Here is an 18,350-nt window from a genome sequence, read left to right as displayed (position 1 = left end):
TAGTTTCAGATGTACAACATAATGATTCCATATTTGTACGTATTGCAAAATGATCACTACAATAAGTCTAGATAACATCCATCAGCATACATACCTACAGAATTTTTTTCTTGTGATGAGAACTTTTAAGATCTACTCTCTTAGCAACTTTCAAATATGCAATACAGTGTTATTAATCATAGTTGCCATGTTGTACATTACATCCCCATGACTTGCTTATTTTAAAACTGGAATTTTGTTCCTTTTGACCCCCTTCACCCAATTCCTCCAACAGATTGGCAGCCACCAATCTGCTCTCCGTATCTGTGAGCTTGGTTTTTGTGTTTGTTGGTTATCTTGTTTTTGTTTGTTTGTTTGTTGTTAGATTCCACATATAAGTGAGATTCCATGGTATTTGCCTTTTTCTGACTTATTTCACTTAGCATAATGCTCTGTTTGTCCATCTATTTGTCACATATGACAAGATTTCACTTTTTTATGGCTGAATGATATTCCATTTTTTAATACATGCCACATTTTCTTTATCCACTGATCCATTGATGGACATTTAGGTTGTCTCTATATATTGGCTATTGTAAATAATGCTACAGTGAACATGGGGATGCATATATCTTTTTGAGTTTGTGTTTTCATTTTCATTGAATAAATACCCAGAAGTGGAATTACTGGATCATATGGTAGTTCTATTTTTAACTTTTTGAGGAACCTCCATACTGTTTTCCAGAGTGGCCGCACCAATTTACATGTCCACAAGCCATGCACAATGTACCCTTTTCTTCATGTCTTCGCCAACACTTGTTATTTCCTGTCTTTTTGAGACAAGCCATTCTAACAGGTGTGAAGTGATATCTCATTGTGGTTTTGATTTGTATTTCCCTGATGATTAGTGATTTTGAGCATATTTTCATGTACCTGTTGGCCATCTGTTTGTCTTCTTTGGAAAGATGTCTATTCAGATCCTCTGCCCATTTTTAATTAGATTCCTTGGTTTTTTGCTACTGAGTTGTATGAGCTGTTTATATATTTTGGATATTAACCCTTTATCGGTCATATCATTTGCAAATATTTTCTCCCATTCAGCAGGTTGCCTTTTCATTTTGTTGATGGCTTCCTTTGCTGAGCAGAAACTTTTTAATTTGATGCAGCCCCACTGTTTATTTTTGCTTTTGTTGCCTTTGTATTTTGAGTCAAATCCCAAAAAATCATTGCCAAAACTGATGTCAAGGAGCTTACTGCTTATGTTTTCTCTGAGGATTTTATGGTTTCAGGTCTTACATTCAAGTGTTTAATCCATTTTGATTTCATTTTTGTATATGGTACAAGATAGTGGTCCAGTTTCATTTTTTGCATGTGGCTATCCAGTTTTCCCAATACCATTTATTGAAGAGACTGTCCTTTCCCCATTGTATATTCTTTGGCTCCTTTGTCATAAATTAATTAGCTGTGTGTGGGTTAATTCTGGGCTATTCTGTTCCACTGATCTATGTGTCTGTTTTTATGCCAATACCATACTGTTTTGATTACTATAGCTTTGTAATATAGTTAGAAATCAGGGAGTGTGATGGCTCCAGCTTTGTTCATTCTCAAGATTGCTTTGGCTATTCAGGGTCTTTTGTGATTCCATACAAATTTTAGGATTGTTTGTTCTATTTCTGTGAAAAACACCATTGGAATTTTGATAGGGACTGCCTTGAATCTGCAGCTTGCTTTGGGTAGTATGGACATTTTAACAATACTAATTCTTCCAATCCAGGAGCACAGAATATCTTTCCATTTATTTGTGTCTTCCTCAATTTCTTTCATCAGTGTCTTATACTTTTCAGTGTACAGGTCTCTCACTTCCTTGGTTAAATTTATTTCTATGGGCTTCCCTGGTGGCACAGTGGTTGAGAGTCCATCTGCCGATGCAGGGGACACAGGTTCGTGCCCTGGTCCAGGAAGATTCCACATACCGCGGAGTGGCTGGGCCCATGAGCCATGTCTGCTGGGCCTGCGCGTCCAGAGCCTGTGCTCTGCAATGGGAGAGGCCACAACAGTGAGAGGCCCGTGTACCTCAAAAAAAAAACCAAAAACAAATTTATTTCTAGGTATTTTATTCTTTTTGTTGCAATTATAAGTGGAATTGTTTTCCTAATTTTTCTTTCTGATGGTTCATTATTAGTGTAGAGAAACAGATTTCTGTATATTAATTTTGTATCCTGCAACTTTACTGAATTCATTGACTAGTTCTAACAGGTTTTTGGTGGTGTCTCTAGGGTTTTCTATATATAATATCATGTCGTATGCAAATAATGACAGTTTTATATCTTCCTTTCCAATTTGGATGCCTTTTATTTCTTTTTCTTGCTTAATTGCTCTACCTAGGACTCCCAATACTGTGTTGAACAAAAATGGTGAGAGTGGGCATCGTTGTCTTTTTTCTGACCTTAGAGGAACAGCTCCCAACTTTTCACCATTGAGAATGAAGTTCGCTGTGGACTTGCCATATATTGGCCTTTATTATGTTGAGGTACATTCCCTCTATACCCACTTTGTTGAGAGTTTTATCATAAATGGATGTTGAAGTTTGTCAAATGCTGTTTCTGTGTCTACTAAGATGATCATATAATTTTTATCCTTCATTTTGTTAATGTGGTATATCACATTGATTCATTTGCAGATGTTGAACCATCTTTGCATCCCTGGAATAAATCCCTCTTGAACGTGGTGTATGATCCTTTTAATGTGTTGTCAAATTCGGTTTGCTAATATTTTGTTGAGGATTTTTGCATCTATGTTCATCAGGGATATTGGCCTATAATGTCCTTTTCTTGTGGTGTCTTTCTCTGGTTTTGGTATCAGGGTAATGCTGGCCTCATAAAATGAGTTTGGAAGTAATCCCTCCTCTTCTAATTTTTGGAAGAGTTTGATAAAGATAGGTATTAATGTTCTTTGAATGCTTGATAGAATTCACCAGTGAAGCTGTCTGGTCCTGGACTTTTGGTTTTGGGGTGAGACTGTGCACTTCTTGCAGGCAGAGACTACTGTCTTCAGGTGCCTGGTACTAGTAGGTATTTCACTGTTTGTTGAATGAACAGAGAAAAATCTTTAATTCAGTAGAACCTCATCATGTTAAACCCATTAATTCTAACTTTGTTCACATAGAATCTGTGATATTTCTGCATGGGGATATGGTAGGCAGAATTTCTAAAATGACCTCCCAAATCCTTCATAACCTGTGAATATAATGAGATACCACTCCTGTGATTATGTTATGTCATATGATACCATTGGCCTTAAAAAGGAGCCATTAACCAGATGGGCCTAATCTGATTACAGGAGCCATTAAAAGTAGACAACTTTCTCTGGCTGGATGCAGAGAAGGAAAGCAGAAGAGAAGTCAAAGAGATCTGAAGCATGAGGAAGATCTGATGCACCACTGCAGGCTTTGAAGACAGAGGGGTCATGTGCCAGGGAATGCAGGCAGCCTCTAGAAGCTGAGAACAGCTCCCAGCCAATAGCCTGCAAGCAAACGGGGAACTCAGTTCTATAAACACACGGGACTGAATTCAGGACTGTCAACAACCTGAAGGGGCCTGGAAGCAGACTTTCTTCTAGAACCTCCAGATCAGAGTCCAGGCCACAGACACCGTGATTTTAGCTTGGTGAGACTCTAAGCCCAGAACCCAGCTGAACTTGCCAGGACTTCTGAGCTAAGAAACTATAAGATTATGAATGGGAGTTTTTTAAGGAGAGGAAACATTGTTTTAAGCTGCTAAGTTTGTGGTAAGTTGTTACACAGCAATGGAAAACTAATACAGAGGGTTATTAGGGCAGTGGGGGAGGGGAGTTTTACTAAGCAAATTATTAGAGTAAACCAGATTTCAATTCTCATGTTAACCTACTTAAAAACAATTGGTTCCCAGGCAGTTTGTTGAAAGGACTTTGGGGATCATTTGACCCTGAGGAAAGACGTTGCATCTCAAGCCAAGTCCAATCTCAATTCGCACGGCTACCAGGAGTGCCCTGCGGAGAAGAATTGTGAGGCCAAGCCTGGATTCGAGGTAAAATCAATCTGTAATTGATCGACAACATCTTCCAGGAGCAGAGAACATAGCAGTGATTGTATGCATGACACATAGCTACTATTCCAACTCTAATCCTAACCTACCCATTTGGGAACTACAACTCCAGGGAAAGGATAAGATCACATAGTCAATAAAGAGTAGAACTAGGACCCCAAGCCTCCTAGCACCCAAATCTAACTTTCTTTACACTGTGCAGAGTTTACTAACTTCTGCTGAGCTAAAATATCGATCTTGTTCTGATTCACACCTCAAGACTCCCCTGGCCATGGCAGCAGCCCATGGCTCACATCATGAGTATTGGTGTCTGCCTGGGGACAGAGTCCATCTTGAGAAGCTTACAGTCCTGCAACCCACTATGTGTGGTCAGAGCTGGCCAGTGGAAGGAGACCATTTTTCCTTCTCCTCTCCCTCTCTTCTCCTAGGAAGGCGGAAACAAACTACAACCCTGGCATGAAATGAGAAGGCTTCAGTCCATGGAGAACACCAAAAGGAACTCAGAGACACATGGTGAAAGTCAGTGGACACAGCAGAGAAGAAGCAAGCAACTCACAGACCCTGGGGAACTCCCCACGCCACCGTGTTTATTGTTACACACGGGGTGGCAGGCCTCACCAGGCAATACAGAGGCTCCTCTTGGAATCTTACAAGGGCCCTGGCAATGACCATTTCTTACTCAGGGAGTTGTCTGATATTTGGTTTCTTCTGGAAAGCCTGTGATTATGACTGAACAAACTCAAAAGCAGCCTCTGGAAAAAGCTGTCTGAATTCTCTCTCCAAATAGTTGTTTCTGTAACGAGATAGATCCCAGACCCATCTGTGTGCTCCGGAAGGCTCCTTCCTCTTGCTGGCTTCTTCGGGTTCTGCTTAATGGACTTCTGATTATAGCAGCCCCAGAGTGAGCCCGGCTTATATATGAGGAAAGGAAATCAGCAGGGAACACTCACCTTATGATGCATAGAGAATGAGCTTCTCGCTGGAAATGCAAATTTTGAAGGATGCAAATCTCACTTCTGAATACATAATGGTCCCTAATTAGCTCACAGGTAATTAGCGCAATTACCAAGGGCCAGCACACTCTTAAAGCTGTGTGCCTAGGGTATTTTTCCCTAGGGAAAATAAACTCAAATGGTTAAAATTCCCTTTCAGCAAAGATTATGTTTTTCCACACATTAACATTGAACCAGTGTTGGTTGTATGTGGTCATAAACGTTCCTGTTTACAGCCTTCTTTGTAAGTCATTGCCAGCAGGATCTTAGCTCCACCCTTAGTTCAATAATGAATGAAGCCAGTCTGACAAAGACATAGAGATGTAGGGGAGCAAAATTTGCCACACCAAAATGCCTCTTTGGCATGGGATGATTTGGAGCTGAAAACAATCAAGGCCAAAAAGACTCAGGAAGAAAATTTGACCTTCTCCCTCACTGCCTAAAAGAGGACCTGTTCCAGAAGGGAGCTGTCACCACAGGTAACCGTAGTGTGAACAAGGTGTGGTAGACAGGGAGGGACCTAGCAAAGTCTGTTTCTTAAAATCCCTCTCTGTGTCCCACTGTCTCTGCTGGTGCAGCAAACATTTGTTTACCAAACACTTGCTTTTCAATCTCCTGGTCAATTGCTTTCCTCCCCTTTGAAGTCACAAACCACTACCCCCAACATCCTCTTTTGTCTTTTGCTGAAGATGGTATTTAAAATGGGGACTTGGCCATTTTAGCGAGCTGCTCAGCTTTCCTGGATCTTTCCCATGTATACATGTTATTAAACTTTCATTTGATTTTTTCTTGTTAATCTGTCTCATGTTAATTTAATTCTTAGATCAGCCAGAAGAACATAGAAGGGTAGAGGACAATTTCTTCCTCCCCAGCTATAGTCATCTACTGGGTGAGCCAAGGGCCGGGGTGGTAGGTGGGGGTAGATTTGAAGTTAGTTATAAAGTTCTCAAAGGCATAGGAATATTCATACTTTTAAATTCAGTAAACCCACTGTGGGAACCCTTTTAGACAAAGGAAATCATCCTAAATAATGAAATAACTCTATGCACTGTCTCAGCCTGGGTTGCTCAGACAGCCAGGGTGAAATTTTAAACATTTATGTACCACTCCTTTATTATCAAGGAAGCAGGAGTGGGGGAAAAAGGGAGAATGAAGCAGAAAAGGAGAAAGAACCAACATGGGGGGCGAGGAGCTACCCATTGCTTGGTGTTAAGCAAGACTGATTATTTGATCTCACAAGACTGTTTTGGGGCTTCCCTGGTGGCGCAGTGGTTGAGAGTCCGCCTGCCGATGCAGGGGACACGGGTTCGTGCCCCGGTCCAGTAAGATCCCACATGCCACGGAATGGCTGGGCTCGTGAGCCATGGCCGCTGGGCCTGCGTGTCCGGAGTCTGTGCTCTGCAACAGGAGAGGCCAGAACAGTGAGAGGCCCGCGTACCGCAAAAAAAAAAAAAAAAAAAGACTGCTTTGAACAAGGCCGTACAATGACCATGAATCAGCACAGTCCATCTGTCAAGAGGAAGTGAAGAAATTATACCCCAGCTTCCATCTCCCATTGGTCAAAGTCTCCCCAATGAGGCATTAATTCCTTCATACTTCCAGGCTGCACAGGTGTGGATGCCAACAAGGTCCCTCAGTGTCTCACACCTCAGATTCCACAAGGGATCCTGGGGCATGCAATGAAGTGCAGTAGGATGTGCACTGAAGTTGGACAGAGTCTGTCCGGATGTGGTCACCACAGAGGCAGTTCAGGCTGGACTATATGCCCCAGAGCCATAGAGATGGGGAAGCTAAGAGGATCTGAACAGGATTGATACATGCACAAAAATGTCCATCTCAGTGTGGATTCCAATCAAAAAGCACAACTTTTGCAGTTAAATCATCTTCTCTGTGAATCCTAATTCTACTCCTCACTAGTTGTAGGACTTAGGGCAAACTAATTTCTCAGCACCTAGATTTCCACATCTATTAAATGGAAATAATACCTACCACATAGGAATGTTTCAAGGTTTGAATGAGATAATCTGTGTAACACATGTGGACTAGAACTAAACTTAGCAAAACTAAATTCCCCTCTCCCTATAATAATAAATTGAAAATAACATACATTTCCAACCATAGAGGAATGGTTAAGCAAATCATGAAGCAGCCAGGTAATGGATCTTCTCTGTGCATCCTTTAAAAATGACAGTGGGGACTACCCTGATGACACAGCGGTTAAGAATCCTTGCTCCCAATAATGCAGGGGGCCCGGGTTCGATCCCTGGTCAGGGCACTAGATCCCACATGCATGTCGCAACTAAGAGTTCTCATGCCCCAACTAAGAGCCCGCCTGCCGCAACTAAGGAGCCCGCCTGCCGCAACAAAGACCCAGCGCAATCAAATAAATAAATAAATATATTTTTTAAATGACAAAGAATATGTGGGAAAATGGAAAATGGCTTATGTATCGAGGAAAGGCACAATACAAAGTTGTGTGAGTACAATGCAGGAGGAGGGTGTTGTATGCACACAACATACTATGTGCAAATACTTAGCAACATGAACATGTGGCATTTCTTGGGGAAAGATTTGAAAACACTAATGAGTAATGCTACTAATGACTAATGTGTTTGGAAAATACTAATGTGTAATGTTAGTCAATACCATTCACTCTTTTTCCTTGTTAACAGAATTCCAAATTTGTTCAGAGTGGCAATGTGCCCATCACCAAATGATCAATCATGATTTGTTTCAACCAGTCTGCAAACTCTTTCTCTCCAAATTCCCAACCACCCTAGCAACTGAAGAAGGCCATGTGATATGCTTCTGGAAAAAAAAATGGTCTAATGGAAAATCTGCTCTATGGAGTTTAGGAAAGCTTTGTTTTCCTGATAAAAAAAAAGAAGAGTAATATGGCAGGTGCTGTCCCTTCCCCTTTCTTTCCTTGGATGTAGATGTAAAGTCTGCGACTACAGCAACCATCCTGTGAACATGAGGTGATCAGCATGAGAGGAGGGTCCAGGAATTCAGCCCTGTCATTTTTGAGCCACTAAATCAACATCAAAAACTACTTTCAATCTCTATACATTAATTTGTTTAAACCTCTACGGTCAGGTGTTCTGTTACTTGTAACCAAACCAACTGATATAAGACACCGTGCTAGTCAATTTACATTCCTATATCATTGATTTTTACAGTAGACATTTAAGGTATGTTTTATCAATATAATTCCCAGTTACAAATAAGTAAACTGAGAACCTAAGTGACTTATCCAAGGTCACCGCACTATTACATCTCCAAACCAGAATTCATACCCAATCCTTACCTTAGAGTCTTTTCCACAGCCCCCAAAGAACATAGTTGTGTACAGAGTACAAGGGAGGTTATAAGGCAGAGAAGCCATGAGGCTGGTAAGAGGCACCGAGTCCAGGTTAGAAATGGTGTTGTGTGTCATGTTAGGGGTTTTGACTTTATTGTATGGGTGAAGAGAGCAGCAATATGTCAAGACCTACTCTTCAGCAAACATCGCTGCCATGTTCCCAAGGCATTGTGCATGATAGAGCTCAATAAATAATAAATGAATCCACCCATCAATCAATAAACCAATAAATAATCGGATAAAATTCTCCATGTACACATGGAGAATGAATCAGAGTAGACAAGGTTAGAGGCAAGAAGACCATTTAGGGGATAATTGCAATACCTATTCCACATGAGAGATGTTAAGTAATGAACTATGGCAGTGTCTATAGGACAGGAGAGGGGAACAAATTCAAGATCAATTCAGAAAACAGAATTGATAGGGTCACAATTCTCACATGGCTACCGGCTTGTCTTCTTAAAAGAATATTCTTAAAAGAATATTTTTATTAAGGCACTTGGCTGACCAAAAACCTGGTTTCCCACTACTTGCAGATAGATTACATCCTAAAGTTTGCCACCTGGCGTTCATGGCCCTTCATTAGATTCTAGCTCTAAATCTTCAGAGTAACTATTCATCAAAAACTGTTGAATAGAAAGACAAGTTAATTAATTATTTAATTTGCATAACATTTAATCATGTACAAATACCTTCATCTACATTATTTATTTGTTTGAGTCCTCCCTCATTTGCTATTAATTGTTTCCCAACAACCATGTGAGTTAAGCAGAGGCAGGACTGGGCAGTTACAAGTTGCATGGTCTTACAGATGAAGAAACCAAGATTCAGAAACACCAAGTGTGAAGTTGGCCCTCTGGTCAGACCCTCCCCATCTGCTGCCTCTGTACTCAAAATGAATCCTATACTGCAACTTAACCCCAAGGTCATGGTCAACTTACTCAGCTTATTGGCCCCAGAACAGAGGGCATGCCTGGTATCCACTGACTCTGCCCAAACCTCAGATGAACTCATGATCAAATCCCACACCCAGAAAGGTTTCTGAGCAAGAAAACTGAAGTCATCACTCTTAACCCAGAAATTGGTTTACAGATCTCTGTCCCACACAGATGGGTCATAAACTGCTCTGTTGAACACTCTGTCAAATATGAAACTTCTGAGAGCTTTTCAATGGGCAAAGATGGTTCTAAATCTTTCACAAATCTTCTCCTAATGATTGCTGTGGCAAATATTTTCCCTCTGGCTGGACTGTATGTCAATATCTAGAGTTTCTGACTAACCATATCCTCAAGTCCATTCTCTAGTAGGTCTGTGTCTTTATTCCTGGCTTACCCCTAGGTTCTTCATGACTTTTTTTCCCTTAAATTCCATATATATGTGTTAGCATACGGTATTTGTCTTTCTCTTTCTGACTTACTTCACTCTGTGTGACAGACTCTAGGTCTATCCACCTCATTACAAATAGCTCAATTTCGTTTCTTTTTATGGCTGAGTAATATTCCATTGTTTGAGGCCACCCACTGAGGTCCTTGGAGAAGAGCTTCAAGTGAGTATTAATTTCCCTTATGTCTGTAGCCCCCAGAGGTTCTATCTTCTCTCACTAGCCTGTACCTGCCTTTAACATTTTGTTTAAAATCTTAGCTGAATTCTTACAAATATCCAGAAGCATCTGCCCCAGGTAAGCCAGTGCATATGTCCTATCTCTCCTTCCTTATTATTCAAGTCAGTTGGTTTTCCTACAGCTTCAAGTCTCTGGTAGATTCAAAGAAAGTCGTGAATCTGTAGGTTTTCAAGTGTTGTTTTGGTTATAAGTGTAGAAATTATTCTCTTTTCAGCTCTCTACATCACAAACAGGAGCCAGAGTTCCTGATGTGGATTATTTTAAAATTATAAGACACTGTGTTCAACTTTATAGTAATAAATTTCAAAATGTATTTATTTCTGCAAATCTTGCTTTCAACTTAAAATTATAAAATATTTTGCTATTATTATGAATGATTGGAGATAGGTAACTGGTTTTTTTTCTTTTTTCTTTCTTTTTTTTTTTTTTGATAACCTGAACTCAGTGGGACACAAACCTAAATTTTGTTTCTTTCCAATCACTGCAACCTTCAACTCTGCCTTGTCTGTTTCTCTTATCAACACCCTGATGACATTGAGGGCAAAACCTATAGCTTTCTGGTCAGTTTTAGATAATTTTTTTTTTTTTTCGGTACGCAGGCCTCTCACTGTTGTGGCCTCTCCCGTTGCGGAGCACAGGCTTCGGACGCGCAGGCTCAGTGGCCATGGCGCACGGGCCTAACCGCTCCGCGGCATGTGGGATCTTCCCGGACCGGGGCACGAACCCATGTACCCTGCATCGGCAGGCGGACTCTCAACCACTACGCCACCAGGGTAGCCCTAGATAATTTTTTTAAGTCCAATCCTATTTAAAACTTTAGGTTCTTATCATCCTACCCATCTCCCCATCTGCTCTCTTGGCTGTACTGACTGGGCAGCCATGTCCTCTGCAGAACAGGCACCTGGCTGGTTCTCAGGGGAGACCACCACAAGTTCTTCAGAAGGTAGTCTCCATTGTACAGTTGTCCAATGTGGGAAATCAACCCTAGCCTGCCCTCTTCTGAGTCAGGCTCAGCCTCTGCCTCGTGGTACTTCCCCGAAAGCTTCTCACTGTCAGACCTCCACTCTTAGCTTAGAGGCATGGGGCTGATGAATTCTTAAATGTTTAGTCTTCTGCTCAGTGGTATAGTTGACACACCAAGTGAATGATTTTGTTAACACTCCCATCCTCTACAGGACAAAATTATTTTCAGCAATAAACATGAAATGAAACAAATAATCATAGCCAGGAAAAAAATGCCAGAGAGAAAAATGGTCATTGAACTTCGTATATACAATCATGCCTATAAAAAATGAAATAAAATAAATATTAAAGCACAAAACGTTCAAATGTAAGAGATTACTTCTTTTTAGTTAATCTAGTTTTAAAAAGAAAAACTTGTCCCTACATATTGGCCTGTCACAGTAATGAATAATATCATTATGGTTTCCATCTTCAAGGCTTAATATCTGCACGTTTGTCAATGACTTCTAAAAATTGATGTTCTTTTCATGTTCACATTCAATAGACAGTATAGCCAGACTTATCGTGTTATTTTGCTTGTAGTTGATAAAAGAACACCCTTTATAAATTTTAATGTCAAAAAAGTTTCTTTCACATGAAGCAAGAGATATACAAATAGTCAGGAAAAATCTTAAGTATAAGTTAGACAGAGATTCATTAAAAATCCAATTTCACAATAAATTCCAGAAATCAAAATAATGTCCGTGTCTTTGTTTCTTTGGGACTGACTCTGGAGACATTCAGATGGAAAATTTTCACTAAAATGTTATCACCAGAAAATTCAACATAAAGGTCTATTGCATTTGGTAAAATCTTCTGAAGTTTTTCTTCTTCTGCAAAGATCAGAAAAAATGGCTGATAATAACAAACAGAGACACTATTTGACCCACTGCTTTAGAAAGATTGCCTGCTTTTCGGTGAAAATAATTGCCCTTTTGGCTTCTCCTGGCAGTGAGGACCAACATCTTTTGTCATTTCTCCGGGCATTCATATAATGATAGAATTGAAGTCACTCAGGTCCTATTTCTTTGTCTTTACAATCACTGTGCTGCACTTATAACGTGTTTCTAATCCACTGTATAGTTGTAGATACGTATAGTACAGGAATGGAGATACCAATTGTTCCTGGAAAAAGCTCAAATGATTCAGAATCCTTATGAACTTACTCTCCAAAGAGTATCTGTATCTGAGTCCATGGGCAAGGAGTGGGGAGGGCCATGTGCCACTGGGAGTTGTTCGAACTAACTTCCATGTAGATTACAATGTTTAATAAATAAGTAATAAATATGTGCAAAGGTGAGGCATAGAGTAAGTCCCCTACATACGAACGAGTTCTGTTCTGACAGCGTGTTCATAAGTCCAATCTGTTCATAAGTCCAACAAAGTTAGACTAGGTCCTCAACTAATACAGTCAGCTATATTGTACTGTACTGTAATAGGTTTATAATACTTTTCACACAAATAATACATAAAAACAAACACACACAAATAATAAAGAAAACATTTTGACCCTTACAGTGCAGTACCTTGAAAAGTACAGTAGTACAGTACAAGAGCTGGCATCCAGGGGCTGGCATCGAGTGAACAGGCAAGAAGAGTTACTGACTGGAGGAGGGAGAGGAGGTGGGAGATGGTAGAGCTGAAGGATCGTCAGCCAACAGGAGACGGAGGGCAAGCTGCAATGTCACTCACACCTGACGTAGATGGCAAAGGTTCCTTGCTGGAACCAGTTGCACATTCCTCCTCAAGGGCTATGGATAATATTCTGAGCCATATCCTGTGAGCTGCCTTATAGCTACTGAAACCCTCACCAGGTGGAAGACGTTAACTGTGTGATGACCAGACTGTAGCCATGACACAAGCTGCCACAATTCCGAGAACTGGCCTCAAGGAAATGGGAACAAACCAACCCTGGAACTGAAGATTAACTGTACCTAAAACAATCAAGATGACACTGATCAGACCACGATAACCAAGTTCAAGATGACTGTCAGAGCTGCCTGTGCTGTTTCTGCATGTGGCCCACCTCCTTCCGTCTACAAAAGCTGTTGCCCACTGATTGTCAGTGGTGGGGAGTCGGCCTTCGGACAGGAGTCCGCCCTCCCACCCAGGTTGCTGGCATCCAAAACAAAGCAAACTTTCCTTTCACCAACTTTGCCTCTTTATTGGCTTTTGAGCAGCGAGCAACCAGACCCCACTTTCAGTTGCAGTAGGAGGTAGGTTCCCTATCCCACTAAAATGTCCACATAAGATGCCAGGTAGAAAAAAGAAAAGGACGGCCATTGTGAGGACATAAACCCAGAAATCAGGCCAGCTGGCAGGGCAGATGAGAGGAATGAGGTAACTCTACCAGAGCACATTAGCAGGGGGTTGATGAGAGGAGACCAACAGAAAAGATTCTGGTCTCAGAAGCCGGCTCAGTTGAGCCCATTATGTGTCTTCTTATAAACAGGTCCTTTTTAAAAAACCCAACAGACCGTAAATAATTATGTACAAACTCAATTTCCACTTCAATGAGTCTGTGTTAAGCAAGGTCTGATGAAGAAAAACTGAGTCACTTAAATTGCTGTTTCCATAACCAGTACTGAGTATCATATTTAAATTTGTAGAAACAGTGATTAGGGCACAGAGGGTCATCATTTCAAACACAGCATCCTTCTCCTGTGTTGTATTAAACACCTCTTCTAGCTGTTTGCCTGAATGTGTGGTCCTGATTCATCTTCTAATTGTTGTCAAGATACAGTTCAGTGGTGGAGGTTAAAAAAAACAAAATGTCTAAATCAGCAGAGAAATGAACATGTGTGCTCCTTCCCTTTCAGTTCATCTTTTTAAGGCTGTTTGGCATTCATCATTGGCAAGATTTTCATACTGGCTGGTGGCATCACAGGTAATGTTCATCTAGCCCACACTGTCACAAGCAGCGTCTCTCTGTTTATGGTCAGTACCCACAACTGACAGGTAGCTGTACCATAGCGGACATGAAGTATTTTAATACCGGCTGATAGAGCCTTTGGGGCAATTGGCCCTTCTTTTATAATAAGTCATGAAACAGGGATTTGGAAGTGACCTTCCAGGGCCTACTCTAATTTCACAGGTGTTAAAAAGAGAGGCCAGAGAAAGAAAAGGATTTCTTCAAAGATGTGCAGCAACTCAGTGTCTTTCTGGTTTCCCTTCCTGGTCCAAGATGGGAAAGGAATGAAAATACTATACAATAAGCAGCACCTGGAACAGCTCTGTTCCAGTAGCCACATTTTTTAGAAGTTCAAAAAAGGCAGGTAAGATAAGTACTACTAATATATATTTTTATTTAACTCAGTAGATCCAAAATATTATCATTTCGACATGTAATCAATAGAAAAAATTAATATGAGGTATTTTACTTTCTTTCCTTTATACTATTTTTACGGCACACCTTAATTGGGAGTGTGGCTAGTGACTACTGTATTGGACAGCATAGAAGCTGTTTTATTTTTGCATCTGTGAAGTTCCTTCTCTAATTAGAAAATGAGTTCTCAAAACATCTTTAAGAGTTGGCAGAATGAGAAAAATTAATCAACCAATTAGAAATTTAAGGTTAAGCCTTTGGAAGAATTTCACTGCCTTGCAATGTCTTTCCAGGGAAGACGAGTACATTTCCCACTTTGGCGATTTCAAGGAACAATCGAGCTCCACAGATAGTCTTTGATGCCGGCTGTGCTGGGCTCTAGGGAAGCCCCATCAACAAGACAGGCTTTCCCTGCCCTCCAAGTTCTTGCCCCTCAGCAGAGGAGTGCTCTGTGCTGGGAGGGTCACCAAGGGCTGAGGGTGGATGAACACCACATCTATTCTAGCATTGCTTTGTGAGAAGCCTGTGGCCACATGAAAGAAAATAGTACGAAGTGTTGGAATTGAGAGTGCTAAGAAAGCACTCCTCTTCCCTGTAGAGCTGAACCAACTGAGAGATGCCACAGAATTCAGATGAGCACCACTGTGTCAGTCTGACGGCTGCTAGTTAAACCCATGGATAAAACGGGCTTTCTTCTCCCTCCCTGTGGATTAAATGCCCTCCTAGTCATAGAGAGAATATCTGGACAACTCTTAGCGGGCTTATCACGTGGAGGAGGATGCATGCCAGAATGCCTGCAGCCTGCCAGGAGAAAGAGGGCCAAGGAGAGGGGAAAGTGGGCTCTGCAGAATCAGTGCCCTTTTCTAGTCTCACCGTCAGATGAGTCATCCCACCTCCCCTGGGATGGTAAGGGTGGTGCTTTCTCCCCAACCCCTCCATAACTCAGGATCCCCAGGGAAGAGGCTGGTCAGGAACTCCTGGTGTGGAAATGTCAGTTCCTCTTACACACGTGTTCTGTGGCCTTAACGCTGAAGCACGTGGTCAGCCAGGAGTGCTATCATCCCCTGTGAGGTGGGACAGAAGAGACCAGCCTTTCATCGGGACAGGCCCTCTCCTGCTTTGTGTGCATCACACTGCGGACACAAACCTCTCTTCCGGGACTGGTGATGAGCTGTTCAGCTTTAGGCCCCAGAGAACCCTGGAATGGAGCCCAACAACACATTAACTACAGGCCACCCTGAACTTTAGGCCAAAAATACACTCACTAGTCTAGCTCCAATTTTGAATTATGCCAAGTCACACTGTCTAGAACAGGCTACTTGGAGACAAAACAACAAGTACGAGTGACAATACAGAATTTCTCCAAGAATTACAATGCCAGTCCCATAGATAATGCCCTAGCTGGAACTATTCTGAACCCCTTCTCATTTCTTATTTCCTGAGAAAAATTGAAGTCCAAAAATTTAAGTTCGCTTCCCTTGTAACTTGAAGTTTGTGCAAATTCTCACAAATTTTTCTCTTCCTGGTCCCTCAATCTGGCATTTCCAGCCATGGTGGTTTCACCCAGAGTCTGGGTGGAGAGAAGTTTCTTTCAGCATCTTGAAGTCTGGGTTCTCTATTTTTGGAGTGGTTGAAGCTCTTGTAGGTGCAACATTTTAGACTCCAAGTGTCCATAGGATACAGAAAACTATCACAGCACCAGCCCTCAACCATAGTCACCCTCAGACCCTAGAGCAGTTACCCCAGGGAACCATGCCCAATGGCACCCAGACCCACTTTGCTATTGTCGGCAAATGATCAAGTAGAGATGTAGTGGCCTCTTGGATAAACTGAAAAATCACAAGAGGAAAGTGAAATCCTTCTTTGTTTCAGCCCTGCCAAGGATGCTGGCCCGTCTACACTGGCTGTCTAGAATTCCCCATCAATGAGCATTCACTCAAGTGGAAGGAATCCCTCATTAAGGGTGTAATTGTGCTCCCAAGTCCTTCCCTTCCCAAACCAGGCAGAAGGCCAACTGTCCCTCAGCCCTGGGGCTTCCCCTAGAACCCTGAATAGAGGCAATGCCCTCTGCTACATGCTCTACCCTGAATCGTGCCTTTCCAGCTTTTAATTTCCCATGCCTTGGTTAAGCTTCTCAATTTCAATGGGAGTATAACCATTCCTTTCCACCAACCTTTTCCCTGTTCCAGCAGGGTTTAATTTCTCCTGGCTACCAGTCCCTTAACCAGAGCTAAGAAAGAGGATGAAGGTGGAAAACAAGCAAAAATACATTTACCTTCTACCCCTCAATGTTCAGCAGTACATAAATTGTAAAAGTTAGAAATCAGAGCACGCGCACTTGAGCCTTATGCCCCAGGGACCAGAGTAAAAACACCATGAAGGGTCTTACCCCTACTCTGCAATCTAGGAGGAAGCAAAGCCCTTGCCCTCTCCATGTGGGACTCTGAAGTTCCCAAGGACTGAAGCTGCTTTTTCAGAGGCAATTCCCTAAGAAAAATCTTCCCGGGACTCTCTACCTCGGCCTGAGACTAGACTTCTGCATGCTAAGAGGAGGTTCCAGGCCAGCCCATCTTGCCTTAAGATGGACACAAGGCAGAGCATGCTTGGGTAAGCAACTGATCCACGAGGTTCACTTGTAATAAAGAAGTTTGTTTAGCCGGCATCTATTTAAGGCGACTACACACGTACAAACATCAGTCATGATGTAAGCCCGTTGCAGATCACAAATAGCAAACAGTCTAACTAAACCTTTCAACCCAGCTGCACCAGTCAAATCTTGCCATGTATGATTGTGGTCACTGACTTTTTTGTTACGTGTCTATTTTATATACATTTTTATTGAAGTATAGTTAATGTGCAACATTATGTTAGGTTCAGGTGCACAACATAGTAATCCAACAATCAAATACATAACAAAATGATCACCACAACAAGTCCAGTAACCATCTGTCACCACACAAAATTATTACAGTATGATTGCCTATATTCCTTGCGCTATGTATTACATTCCTGTGACTTATTATTTTATAACTGGAAATTTGTATCTCTTTTTTTAAATTAATTTTTATTGGAGTACAGTTGCTTTACAATGTTGTGTTAGCTTCTACTGTACTGCAAAATGAATCAGCTATACATGTACATATATCCCCTGCTTTTCGGATTTCCTTCCCATTTAGGTCACTGCAGAGCACTGAGTAGAGTTCCCTGTGGTCACTGACTTTTGACAGCTTCTTGTTAGGGGCTCCCAGTCAGTCCATCATATGGTGAAGATTCAGGGTGCTAGTTAATCACACCTCTCTCCATTCCACATTGTGAGAGACAGACACAGAAATTTTATTGCTGGTACAGTTGGATAAAATTAGAAAATGGGACTTGGACCCAAGGGCAAAGTGCTCTTTTTTCCCCTCCAGCTGCAAGCAGAGTATCTGAATATCTGAATAATATCCTCAGGTCTCTCCGCCATCCCCAACCCCACCACACCCCCACAGGGGCAAAGCCTGCCTCTGGTTACTTATCACGTGTAGGAGGCAGAGAAGAAGAGAGAAGGCAGTGATAGAAAGATTCTAAAATAGAGAGAGCTATGGAGAAGGTCAGGCAACGACACACCTGTGCGGTGGCACTTTTCCAAACCTCACCTATTAGGCAGGTCACCCCTCCCACGGGAAGAGCAAAGAAGGAGTGGAGAGAAAAGCAGACGCCACCTCCCAGCGCTCTCAGGCGGTAAGTTCCCATTTTTCCGGCTGGCAGTACGCGGGGTGGGGGGGGGCGGGATATGACATGGATGATTCCACCTGCAAAAATATAGGAATAATTTGCTCTGATACAACTGTTCAGTAATTAGTAAAATTTCGCCCCAAAATCGCTGTTAAGACCCCAGAGAAGCTAACTGATTTATTCAAGGTAATGCAATAAAGCTAACCTGACATCCCAGACCTTTTATCCTGGGACCAAGTATGTTAATTTATTTCTTTCTTAAGCTAACAATTAC

The 18,350-nt window shown here is 41.7% G+C and overlaps 1 protein-coding gene and 1 long non-coding RNA gene across 2 annotated transcripts in view; one reads left to right on the top strand and one right to left on the bottom strand.

Moving 5' to 3' along the window:
• Nucleotides 1-18,350, bottom strand: part of MTHFS (methenyltetrahydrofolate synthetase) — a 260,674-nt gene that overhangs the window by 128,444 nt on the left and 113,880 nt on the right. The window lies entirely within an intron of this gene.
• Nucleotides 3,553-5,849, top strand: LOC109551820 (uncharacterized). The gene is made up of 3 exons (XR_002178519.2): nucleotides 3,553-3,765; nucleotides 3,906-4,043; nucleotides 4,490-5,849. It is a non-coding gene; the product is annotated as an uncharacterized lncRNA (long non-coding RNA).

The sequence above is a fragment of the Tursiops truncatus genome, chromosome 2, assembly GCF_011762595.2.
Source record: "Tursiops truncatus isolate mTurTru1 chromosome 2, mTurTru1.mat.Y, whole genome shotgun sequence".
Lineage (NCBI taxonomy): Eukaryota > Metazoa > Chordata > Mammalia > Artiodactyla > Delphinidae > Tursiops > Tursiops truncatus.
Note: the sequence above shows the minus strand (reverse complement) of the source record. Positions and strands in the feature narration are given on the sequence as shown.